The following is a 12,617-nucleotide window of genomic DNA, read 5'->3' on the forward strand; positions in this document are numbered from 1 at the left end:
AGGACATGTGGCAGCACATTATATATAAAATGATAATGGTTATGCTCGATATAGAGCTTTACTACATCAACTCAATATTGGGCAAATTGAGACATGCACTAGCTCCTTTGGAGATTCAACATTCACTTATAGGTGTGGTACTTGACGCAAATCCAAGTAATGCATCTAATGTACAAGTTCAGGAATGTAACACTCACCTTGATCGGCAGCAGCCCCAACAAAAGTGTAGCTCTATCAATGCATTCCCTCGACAAGAACTACGCAATCAAAATGTAAAATGGCTACTTAAACTGCACAACTGACTCTACAGTTATGGTCTTCTGGGATAATGGCTTGGAGTTTGTGGCCAGCATTGTAGTGACGTTTGCCTGCAACCTTGGAAAAACGGCATACCAAAGTCTGTCACTCTCTCTCTATGTCCCTTTCCCATTCCTGATGGTAGCTCAGATCTGTCACCAAATTAAGCTGATGTCAGTATGCAGGTAAGATGCCAATCACACTAGTATTCATTCACAAATAAGTAAACCAGGGCATTAAACGCTCTTAATAACTTTCACTTTTAATTTAACTTCTCAGATAAAAAAATAATGATTTAAGTTTTTAAAAATAAATTTAGAGTACCCAATTATTTTTTTCTCTAATTAAGGGGCAATTTAGCGTGGCCAATCCACCTAACCAGCACATCTTCAGGTGTGGGGGTGAAACCCACGCAGACACGGGGAGAATGTGCAAACTCCACACCGTCAATGACCCAGGGCCGGGATTCGAACCCGGGTCCTCAGCGCCGCAGTCCCAGTGCTAACCACTGCGCCACATACCACCCCTAATGATTTAATTAAGGTAGAAGTTATCAAAAATATTTTAAATGTGGAATAAAGGTGGCACGGTGGTTAGCACTGCTGCCTCACACCCCAGGAGCCCGGGTTCGATCCCAGCCCCGGGTCACTGTCCGTGTGGAGTTTGCACATTCTCCTCTTTGTCTGCGAGTGTCTCACCTCGCAGCCAAAAAGATGTGCAGGGTTAGGTGGATTGGCCACGCTAAATTGCCCCTCAATAAAAAAAATGTGGAATCTTTGTATCACTGAGAATTTTGACATTCTACAAATATAAAATTAGCTTTCAGGGCCTGTGGTAGAGCATTTAGCACCAACTATGATGTTGGAACACCATTAAAAACCCACTTACACCTCATTCAAAAAGGTGTAACTTTTTCTAAGGCTTTCTACAGTAAGATTAACAGCATAGGAAGAAAATTCTCATCAATTCAACTGATTGGAGCCTGGGTGGGGACTTCCAACAGAACACCCCTGGAGAAGCAAAAAATTACTGACAACAACTTAAGGATTTCCATGTTATTCTGCAACAGCAAGAGTTGTTTTGCATCCATCCTGTTAAATCCTTCATTATTTTAAACACCTGAATCAGTTCACGTCGCAATCTCATTATTTGGAGGGAATATAACACAAATGTAATAAGTATCTTGCAATAACTCAGCCTCTTTATCACATATGCCATTCTACTGATTCACACCTTTCTCTAAAGTCTGTGTAATCCTTCCCATCACCATGTGCTCCAGTACAAACAGGAGGTCCAATAAACACCATGTACAGCAATCTTTATAGAATCACAACAGTTTGTATGTACCTTCCTTCGAGGCGAACGTGACCATCTTCATCAGCTGGAAAATTTGATAGGGTCCCGGAGTGACGTGGGTGAAGGTGAAGGCAGATTTGCGTCCAGAAGGTTTGCTGAAAATTGAACGTGATACCATAGACCATCGAATTTTGAACGAGTTGCCAGCTCAGGACATCTTCTATTTACACTTTCTCCCGGCTCCCGATCTTCACCTGCTTTCAAAGGAGGCTGCACAATTTTTTTTATTTGGTTGCATAGGGGGCTGTGATCCTGGGTGTGCTTCTCCCAGGACTCAAAGTCAATATCAAAACTCCTAAGTGAACCCTTCACAGTGTTCTTTGCAGCTTTTCCTTTCACTGCTATGAGAGTTGTGCCCCAGACTCAAGCCCTCCATACAAGATTCCCCTCAGCAAGCGAACGTCAGGCATTTGGGCCACATGACCCACTTAGTTGTGACTGTCTCAATATGTTGTGGAAGCTTGGGATGACAGCTCAGTCATATTTTTGTCTGATATTTTTCCCTGTCCTCTTGATCTTCAGAAGCTTCTGAATGCAGCTCAAGTGAAAAGTGACTGAGGTTCCTGGCATGATGCTCGTACACAATCCAAGTTTCACATACATAAAACAGGGTGGGAAGGCCTATTTCTCTATAGACTGCGTGTGGTGGGCAGACGTACTCACCCTTTGCCCCCAGGCTGATGTGCAAAGTCTGCCAAAGGCTAGACTTGCTTTGACAATTCTTACATGCGTTACGCCGCCAATGCAGACAGCTCAAGTAAGTGTGCTGATGAGATAAGTGAAGTTATCCACTAGGGGCACATTCTGGTCACAAACTGAAGGCTCTGGTCATGGACTCGAAATAGGGCTTTTCTGGAGCACACTGGTACAGTACTTCAGGTACATTTTTCACGCTGATAATCAGACCAAAATTGTCACATGCATTGGAGAACATGTCCTTATGACGTCGCATATCCAGTTCCGAATCGGCAACTAATGAGAAGGTAATGACAAGCAGGAAATTGCGAAACATGCTCTTAGAGACCGAGGTCTTTGCCTGGAATTATCTCAGATTGAGCAACTTCCCACCAGTGTGATATCTCATAACCTCTTGTGGTGGATCCAAACAACCCATCAACTTTTTTAAACCACGTTCTACACAAACGGGTTTGCTGTAATGATTTATGTTAACTGGACTTTTAAATTGTTAATCCCCCCCCAAACAATGCTTCTTCCTTGGATTGTACTCTTACCGACCGTTCTGGCATCCAAATTGCACTGACTCAATCTGTCCGTATCCATTTTTCCACTCTCTTCTTCATAATGACCCCTGGGGGAATATCACATATCACTGCTCACAAATGCCAAAAGAAATCTTTGTTCAAACTCTCTGCCACCTCCCTGCAGCAATGCCTTGGGCATACAGGCATACATATTTTTCATACAGTCAGCCAGCATATTGGGGTTCAAGTGGCTGCAAGTGTGGGACTATATCCACCTTTGGACTCAGGGTGGGAAGAGGAAATTAAAAGTGGAAACATAACGGTGTGGTGTGTAAACATTGACCAAATGTTCAATTCCCGTGTTGTTTTTTTGAGTTTAATGATCCGAAGAATGCGCGCACGCTGCACCATTGTCATTTTCTTTTCCTTCCTGCAGTGGTCACACTGGTCAGAGGATAGGGATAGGGAGGGCTAAAGTGGGTGTTGGAAAAATATCGAGGGAGGCTTAGGTGCCCGGGTGGCAGAAGCATGATCAGCAAACCCCCCCCAACTCCCTCCCCAACTCCCTCCCCCTCCCCCAACTCCCTCCCAACCTGCAAGCACCAACCCCTCCCCCGAGCACGTTCCCGCTTTGCAGCAGACTCACCTGTGACCCCACTAACAACCGGCTCCGCTGTACTACGCTGCCCTACAGGGGTCGGTCGGGGGGGGGGGGGGGGGGGGGGCGCAAGCCGACTGGGAGCAAAACTCCAGATATCCATGTTGGCAAAAAAAAAAGTGCTGTAAGAGCATCTCAAATATTTATGTTAATCAGAGGCCACCAACCACTGAAGTCAAATATGCGCAGCGTTGTTACACGGTTGGAAACTGGACAATTTAAACTTGCTTGACAAAGGCATGAAAGGTTATGGAACACAAAGTGGAGTTAAGACCACAATCAGTTCAGCCATGATCTTATGGGTTGGCAGAACGGGCCAAATTTTCGAACGGGCCCTTGCTCATATTTCTTCTGCAACAGTCTGGATTTATTTACCTGAACTCAAGGGTAACATATTACTTTTTTTTTAAAAAAACAATCATTTTGCTCAATGTTCCTTTGGAGAGGGCAGCACGGTGGCCTAGTGGTCAGCACAACCGCCTCACGCCGCTGAGGTCCCAGGTTCGATCCCGGCTCTGGGTCACCGTCCGTGTGGAGTTTGCACGTTCTCCCCGTGTCTGCGTGGGTTTCGCCCCCACAACCCAAAAATGTGCAGAGTAGGTGGATTGGCCACGCTAAATTGCCCCTTAATTGGAAAAAATAATTGGGTAATCTAAATTTTTTTTTTTAAATGTTCCTTTGGAAATTTAACCTCGGTGTGAAAATCACCTGCTAGTCAATTCAAATAATTTTCACTTCATACAGCTCAAACCTCTTTTGTCAATCAACATGATAGCACATGAAAAGGACGTGAAAATGGGGGCATCAGGTGCTACTGCTGAAGTTTTGTCGTGCTTTTAACTTAACTCAGTTAAATAAGGTCCTTTGTTGCCAGGTGTGCTCCATCTTTTTATTTAGGATTTTATTATTGTGCCTCTCTCCAAGATGTAAATTGTAATGAAACAAATGGCAGAAACACACTTACAGTTATCCATGACAACAGCGCAAGTGTTTAAAGTGCTATCATTTGGAATCGGGTTGGCATTCCTCGTTAGCTTCTCAACAAAATTAACATAGCAGTTAAAATGGATAGAACAGAAATATTAGTGAATCCAATTACTTGGAAAAAATCCTTCTTCACGTTGACAGTGTACTCAGTTTGCCTACATACTTTTGAAATATTCAAGGTACAAATGAGGTACCCATTGAGCGGTCTTTCCAATTTCCAAAACCCTCTTCTCATTGTGGCCATATAAACTGAATTAGTCTGAATAGGCGGCACCCTGCCCAGAAATCATGATTCCCCTCCCGTTAACAGAGAAAAATAAAGTATGCAGCAGAGTCTGCCGAACCAATGCATTGCGCAAGCTTAACATTTAGGGCAGCACGGTAGCATGGTGGTTAGCATAAATGCTTCACAGCTCCAGGGTCCCACGTTCGATTCCCGGCTGGGTCACTGTCTGTGCGGAGTCTGCACGTCCTCCCCGTGTGTGCGTGGGTTTCCTCCGGGTGCTCCGGTTTCCTCCCACAGTCCAAAGATGTGCGGGTTAGGTGGATTGGCCATGCTAAATTGCCAGTAGTGTCCTAAAAAGTAAGGTTAAGGGTGGGGTTGTTGGGTTACGGGTATAGGGTGGATACGTGGTTTGAGTAGGGTGATCATTGCTCAGCACAACATCGAGGGCGGAAGGGCCTGTTCTGTGCTGTACTGTTCTATGTTCTATCACTTGTTTGGAACTATCAGGTGGGCTGGCACGGTGGTGCAGTGGTTAGCACTGCTGTCTCACGGCACTGAGGACCCGGGTTCGATCACGGCACCAGGTCACTGACAGTGTGGAGTTTGTACATAATCCCCGTGTCTGCGTGGGTCTCACCCCCACAACCCAAAAAGTTGTGCAGGGTAGGTGGATAGGCAACGCTAAATTGCCCCTTAATTTGAAAACAAAAATTGGGTACTCCCAAGTTTAAAAAAAATAATTTATCAGATTGCATACACCCAGGTCTTGCTTGGTTTGGTCTTTCATAGACTGCGTCGATCAAATCTCCACAGCTCCCAAGCCTGCATTGGCAGTTACCTTTCATTTACACTCACATCGCTCGTTCCCATGTATAATCTGATCGCAACACTTATTCACATTAAATAACATTTGTTACGTGTCAGCATCAATGTTAACCCACGAGTCAACGACTATCTTTAAATACTTCCCCAAGATAAACCAGAATTTTAAAAAGGGAAAAGCATCATCTTATTTATTTTATGATATCTTTTTTTAGATATTTAGCAGATCCAAATTTTTTCCCAATGAAGGGGCAATTTAGCATGGCCAATCTGCGTACCCTGCACATCTTTTGGGATGTAGGGGTGAGACCAACGCAGACAGTGGGAGAATGTGCAAACTCCACACAGACAGCGACCCGGGGCCGGGATTGAACCCGGGTCCTCGGCGCCGTATGCAGCAGGCACCTACTGTGCCACCCGGGTTAATTATTCTTTAGGCTGAAAACCGAATAACCATAAAAAGTAGAACATTCGTGCCCGAAAACTGGATCAGTCTGAAGAACAGATGTCCTGTCCTCCCAGCAGGGTTGTGTTGAGTGGCAAAAATCAAACCAGGGAATCAGTCAATTTGTGCTGCTTTTGAAAGGAACATTTTAATTAAAACGGGCGAGTATCCTTGCTGTGTCAAAAAATCATCTTTGAAGTGGTCCCAAATTAAATTTAATGAAATTAGCTGCATCTCAAAAGCTCAGCTAATATTTTCATTCCAACTAAATTTGGTCCTACCCCTCAGGATCAGACAAACATATGCCCATCAATTGTCTGTTCAGAGGCTGGGAATTCTGCAGCGAATAACTCACTTGTAACTCCTCAAATCATGTTCACCGTCTACAAAGGTTCCAAGGGCAGGAGTGTGATGGAATGCTCCCTACTTACCTGGATGAGTGCAGCTCCAACAGCGCTCAAGACGCTGAAGACCATCCAGGGAAAAGTTGTCCCGCCTGTTTAGTATCCCATTTACCACCTTCAACATGCACTCACTCCACCACCGATGCATTGTGACTGCAGTGCGTACCGTCCACTAAATGCACTGCAGCAACTCGCCCAGGCTCCTTCAGCAGCACCTTCCAAACCAGCGACCTATTCCACCTAGGACAAGGGAGGAAGATGCATGGGAACCCCACCACCATTACCAAGTTCCCCTCCAAGTTACTGACTTGGAACTATAGCCCCATTCTTTCACTGTCGTTGAGTCAAAATCCTCCCTAACAGCACTTTGGGTGTACCTACACCACAAGAACTGCACCAGTTCAAGAATACAGCTCAACACTACCTCCTCTGGGTAAACAGGGATGGGCAATAATATAATTTCTGGATGAAAGAATCCATTTTAAAAAATTGCCCAAGGCTTTCAGTGCAGTATCAGAAGTTTCGAAGTGAAACATGCCACCAACCAACCTGGATAGACGTGCATGTGCACGTCATTAACAAAACCCCATGAAAGTTTATTTGAATTAGCATGTTCTGCAGTGCTAAAGATAGTTGTTTTTTTTCACCATAGTACTATGATGAAAGGTCACAAGACCTTAGCGTCAACTGTTTCTCTCTCCACAGATGCTGCCAGACCTGCCGAGCATTGTCAGCAATTTCTGTTTTTATCCCAGATTATCTTCCCCTGCAGAAGGAACAGCAACTGCCACAACACACCAGCATTCACAGTTACTGCTGTCAGTTACAAAACTGACTCGCAGCTCTCGACATAAGGGTAGAACTTCAAATTCAACTGATATAACTTGGCATCAATTCATAGGTTTGTACTTCTGCTTCCCTCATTTGAAAGGCATTGGGCAAAATGTAATAATGAACCAAGACAGACTGTGGAAGAAATAGAACATAGAACATAGAACAGTACAGCACAGAACAGGCCCTTCGGCCCTCAATGTTGTGCCGAGCCATGAGTCACCATTTGCCCCATAGGAGGTCATACCTCTAATAGTTTTCTCATGCCCAACGTCTCTTTCCGTTAGTCCAACTGACAGGCGGCACAGTAAAAAATTTATTTTGGAATGTCTGAAAACTTCAATCGAAAGTTTTCTGACATAGAAAGCACATTTTAACTATTGCATAAATACGGCAAATGTTGGAAATCTAAATAAAAAATTGAAAACGCTGGAAATACTCAGCAAGCCTGGCGGCATCAGTGGAGAGAGAAACAGAATTAACATTTCACATCTGTGATTTTTCATCATAGTTCATAGAATTCACAGTGCAGGAGGCCATCCGGCCCATCGTGTCTGCACCAGCCCTTGGAAAGAGCACACTACCTAAGCCCATGACCACACCCCCACCCTAACCCCGTAACCTCACCCATCCTTTTTGGACACCAAGGGCAATTTAGCGTGGCCAATCCACCTAACCCGCACATCTTTGGACTGTGGGAGGAAACCGGAGAACTCGCTTAACCATCAACTGCATTGATAAAGGGTCGATAAGCTTCTCAGAGAGAGTGGAACATGCAATTTTTTAAAATGTCTCAGAGTGAGTGAATTGCCCTTCTGATAAATTCACCTTTAGGTGGTGATAGTCATGTGTCAGCTGGATCATGAATTATTGGTTAAGAGCTTGGGGGGGAAAGAGAGAATAATCCCATAACACCACATTATATTCCTGTCCTTGAAATATCTGACATTTCCATCATGTAATTTTGTAAATATAAATTTAGAGTACCCAATTCTCTCTTCCCCCCCCCCCAACCCCCCAACTCCCCCCCCCCCCCCCCCCCCCCCCCCCAACCCCCCCAATTAGCGAGGCCAATCCGCCTGCCCTACACAACTTTGGGTTGTGGGGGGTGAGACCCACGCAGACACGGGGAGAATGTGCAAACTCCACATGGACAGTGACCCAGAGCCGGGATCGAACCCAGGTCCTCGGCGCCGTGAGGCAGCAGGGCTACCGTGCCGTCTTCAGTCATGTAATTACACAGAATATTGGTTGAAAACTCATTGTGGCACACAACTCGCTGACATACTTTCTTGCTTTCAGTCAACATTTATTAACATGCACTTTGAATTTGTAGTTCTCTAAATCAGTATAAACATTTCCAGCACAAATCCACCCATGTGACCAGAGTGGTTGACCCTTACCCCGACACCTCGGAATAAACTTGAAACTCTCTCCAATCCTCCGACTCCTTTCTTTTTCCCTCTCATTAATTTATCCTCCAATTTATTGGCTTCACGATCGTGAGGACTTCGGTTTCTGGTTCTGTTACAATACTGTGCTGCGGCCTGCATTTCATCGCCTATTCTACTCAAGCAATGGCTCCAACTTGCAACTTGAGGTTGCCCACTTGTCGGGAGTTTCTTTCTCCTATTCACCACTTCTGAACTTACCAACAATACCGCCCTTTCCCAAAACTAGTCTTTCACCCTATTCTGTCACTTCATGCACATGTTTCTTGGCCACGATCTTGAACATTTAACCAATATTTAAACTTGCCAGTAACTTTTCCTATATGTCCCAAAATTATCCCTCCATTAATTAGATTCCTCTCGGGAATATATGGTACAAATGGCATATGGCCTTTGTATGTGTTAGCTCTATCATGTGTGGCGAGATCGCTCACACCACACTCCAGGCTTGATCTACCACATTTTGTTCCTCAGGACCCTCATCACAAAACATGAGCATCTGAGGTGCGAGATGCCTGGTTTACTTCTACCAGCTGCTCAGAGTCCAAGATTTAATAATGGAGGAATAAACCTCAACAATTTGATGGTCATATTTGAGAAGTAATGGCTTACCATCATGACGTTTAATTTACCAGGGCTTTTCCAGTTTCTGTAACCCTATCTTTCATAGTGTATCAAATTTCTTGATTTGAAGTCTAGTTCAGACAGTCTCACACGGTACATCAATGCTCTTATGAATTTTCTCTGAGACCCCAGCCCTGATGCAAGACTGTCTCTGCCTCTTTGCAAAGCATTCAAATATGCAAGAAAAGAATTAACTAACTGTAATATCGTCCAGTGCTGGAGGATTATCACACAGAACAGAAAGCAGTTTTGGATTTCACTTGTAGGCTAATTTATGGGGACTATATCATCCAAACATCTGGAACTATTTACATGAACTATCCATGCCAGTGTAGTTGTCAATTTGCAGTCTGGTTGATTAGATAAGATTTTATGCAAGACTTCAAGTGCATTGCGAAAAGAACTTTCAGCCCGGCATTCGTGACAACGATGCTCATATTTCTACAGGTCTCTGAACTAGATATTGGGAAATTACTCTCCATATCAGTCAGAATCTTTGCTGGTATTCCAAATTCAGTTCCTACTGTAAGCACCCTTCCTGTTGATTCCCATTTCTTTAACTTTTTAGTTATCAATTTTGATCGATGGATATTTAAGGGACAAATACTCCGTGCTGTGGAGATTTAATTTTTAAATAGGAGAACTCAGACTTTCTGACACTGGAGAGATCGGAGGGATTTGGTTCGATTGGTTGGCTGGCGGCCAATAGATTGGCCAAAGATTTAGCAACAGATGGTGATTGGCTTCAGGTCAGGTGGTAGGTTTTCAGAGGACCCCGGAAGGAAACAGAACTCTCCTGGATGCCGAGAGAAGAAGCTGCAAGTTACTCTCTCTCTTTCTCTAAAAAGGGTTTCTTGCCTGCTGTACTGAGTCTGTAGAGAAGTCTCGAGATCCTGATGAATCTACAGTGAAAACCATTACAGACAGAAAGCAAAGACCTCACCCAACTGAAGACCTGGGCAAAAACAAAAATCAAACTGAAAGGCGTCCATCTGAAACAAAGACTTTTACCCTTTTACTCCGTATTATTTTTCTCTCCACCCCCTTTCCCCTCTGTGTTTGACGATCGGTGTGTGTGTGTGTGTGTGTGTGTGTGTGTGTGAATTATAGTTATTGTTATTAATAAAAACTAATTGCATTTAAATTTACAAACGTTATTGGGCAGCCAATGACCAAAGACTTTGGGTGTTTTCTAAGATTTAATTGTGAATTTCAATTGTGTATGACTTTGGGTCACGTGGGGCTGGAATTGACTAGCCCAGGGTGTCGCAACACTATTGATTTCTCCATGATCCTTCTCTATTAATCATTTATCCTTACTGTGCACAATCAGAGAGACTAAATCTGGTGACAAGGCATATAAAATGTAGGATAAAAATATTTTGGCCTTTGTCCGATAACTTTAGTTCAATGACAACTACTTAACTGTATGCCATTGGAAGGCTTGTAACAGAACATTGCGGAGTCCTCCGATACTTTGTACAGATTTCACGATTCTCACTAATCTCTTCTTTTTGCCTCATACACACTTCATCAATTACACTTGAACTTTCACCATGATTTTTAACATTTGCCAAGTAAGATGAGTAAATTGTCTATGTCGTGAAAAGGCAATGAGGGTTTTTTTTCCCCCCACTTTTATCCTCATCAGCTGATGTCATTAATGTATATCTAACACCGATGAAAGTTTTATTAAGGAAATACCAACAAAGTCCTAATCTGGGGAAACTGCAGATCGAACAACTTTTCAAAATGATTGCTTTATCATGCCCCACATCAAATTTAATTTCTGTACTTTACATTGAAGGTTAACTCAATAGCATAGGTATCTTACAAGAGACTTCATCAGTACTTATAAAATGGCTCACCTGCAGCTATTTTATTTGGAAATACAACTCATTTTAGTGACCTCAACGTGCTGTCATCACCAAACCCAAAGCAAGCAGCCCTTTTTTTTTAAACATTCCTTAACCTCATTACCAGTGAATTGCGTGAACTAGCAGCATGGTAGCACAGTGGTTAGCTCTGCTGCCTCACGGCAGCAGGGACCCAGGTTCAATTCTGGCCTCGGGTGACTGTGCGGAGTTTGCACGTTCGCCCAGTGTCTGTGTGGGGTGTTCCAGTTTCCTTCCAGAGTCCAAAGATGTGCAGGTTAAGTGCATTGACCATGCTAAATTGCTCCTTAGCTTCCAACGATTAGGTGAGGTTACAGGGATAGGGCAGAAGAGTGGATCTAGGTAGGGTGTTCCTTCAGAGGCTCGATGGGTGAATGGCCTCCTTCTGGATTGTAGGAATTCTATTCTAAGTAACATTTCAGCTAATCTGTTCCAGATACTGTTGAAGGACAAGTACAGTTTAATACTTTATATTTAAAGGCATCTACAACTACATTTATCCCAGGGCTAAATTGTGACCGGTACAATTTGTTCAGATGCAACATTGTCTTTGTCATCAGAGTTCTCCTCTTCATGTGTCATTTTGTGATCCCCGCTTCTTCACTTTGGACAGTTCACTGCATAATGATGTTACACCTAATACATCTATTAACTGCTCTTCGGGCAATCCTGGGATTCATTTGCCCATTAATATTGTTCCAATTGTGTCTTCTGATATAACATTCAGATCTGTTAACTGTGATTTTTTTCATCCATATTGTGCTGATCTTTAATTCTCCCATTCTAAATCGATGCACGTGTCAAGTACCTGGATTATTCTGAAATCTGTCATCTAATCAAAGTGCCATCATGGAATGTCTCATTTGTTCCAAAGATTTTGCAGGAAATGACCAAGAATTTTCTTCAAGTAGCAGATATCTGACCCAAAAAAAAAGAGTCTCCAGAGAGCTGAGAACCAGCCGCCTGTCCGTGTGTGACACAGTGCAGTAATTCAAGTTAAAAGCAAATTATTGCAGATGCTGGAAGTGGAAATGAAAAACAAAACACTGGAAAATCTCAGCATGTCTGACAGCATTGGAGAGAGAAGGGAGCGAACGTTGCGAGTCTGGATGACTCTTCGTCAAAGCTGGTCATTTAAGTTCCAGTATCAATCTAGGAATACCAAAGTTATATTTCACCAACCTTTTATACAAAATGTCCATGATACACGTTTCCATGGAATGACCATCAGTTTTACAAGATCTATCAAATTACAGCCCCCATGCCTCATAGGTATTTACAGATTGCCTTGTAGGCACTCTGATACAAGGCCCATACTAACTTCATAGAATTTACAGTGCAGAAGGAGGCCATTCAGCCCATCGAGTCTGCACCGGCTCTTGGCAAGAGCACCCCACTTAAGCCCACACTTCCAACCTA

The 12,617-nt window shown here is 43.5% G+C and overlaps 1 protein-coding gene across 3 annotated transcripts in view; it reads right to left on the reverse strand.

The window, feature by feature from the left end:
• Positions 1-12,617, reverse strand: part of cttnbp2 (cortactin binding protein 2) — a 203,115-nt gene that overhangs the window by 122,398 nt on the left and 68,100 nt on the right. The window lies entirely within an intron of this gene.

Source organism: Scyliorhinus canicula, chromosome 20 (genome assembly GCF_902713615.1).
Source record: "Scyliorhinus canicula chromosome 20, sScyCan1.1, whole genome shotgun sequence".
In the NCBI taxonomy this organism is placed as follows: Eukaryota; Metazoa; Chordata; class Chondrichthyes; order Carcharhiniformes; family Scyliorhinidae; genus Scyliorhinus; species Scyliorhinus canicula.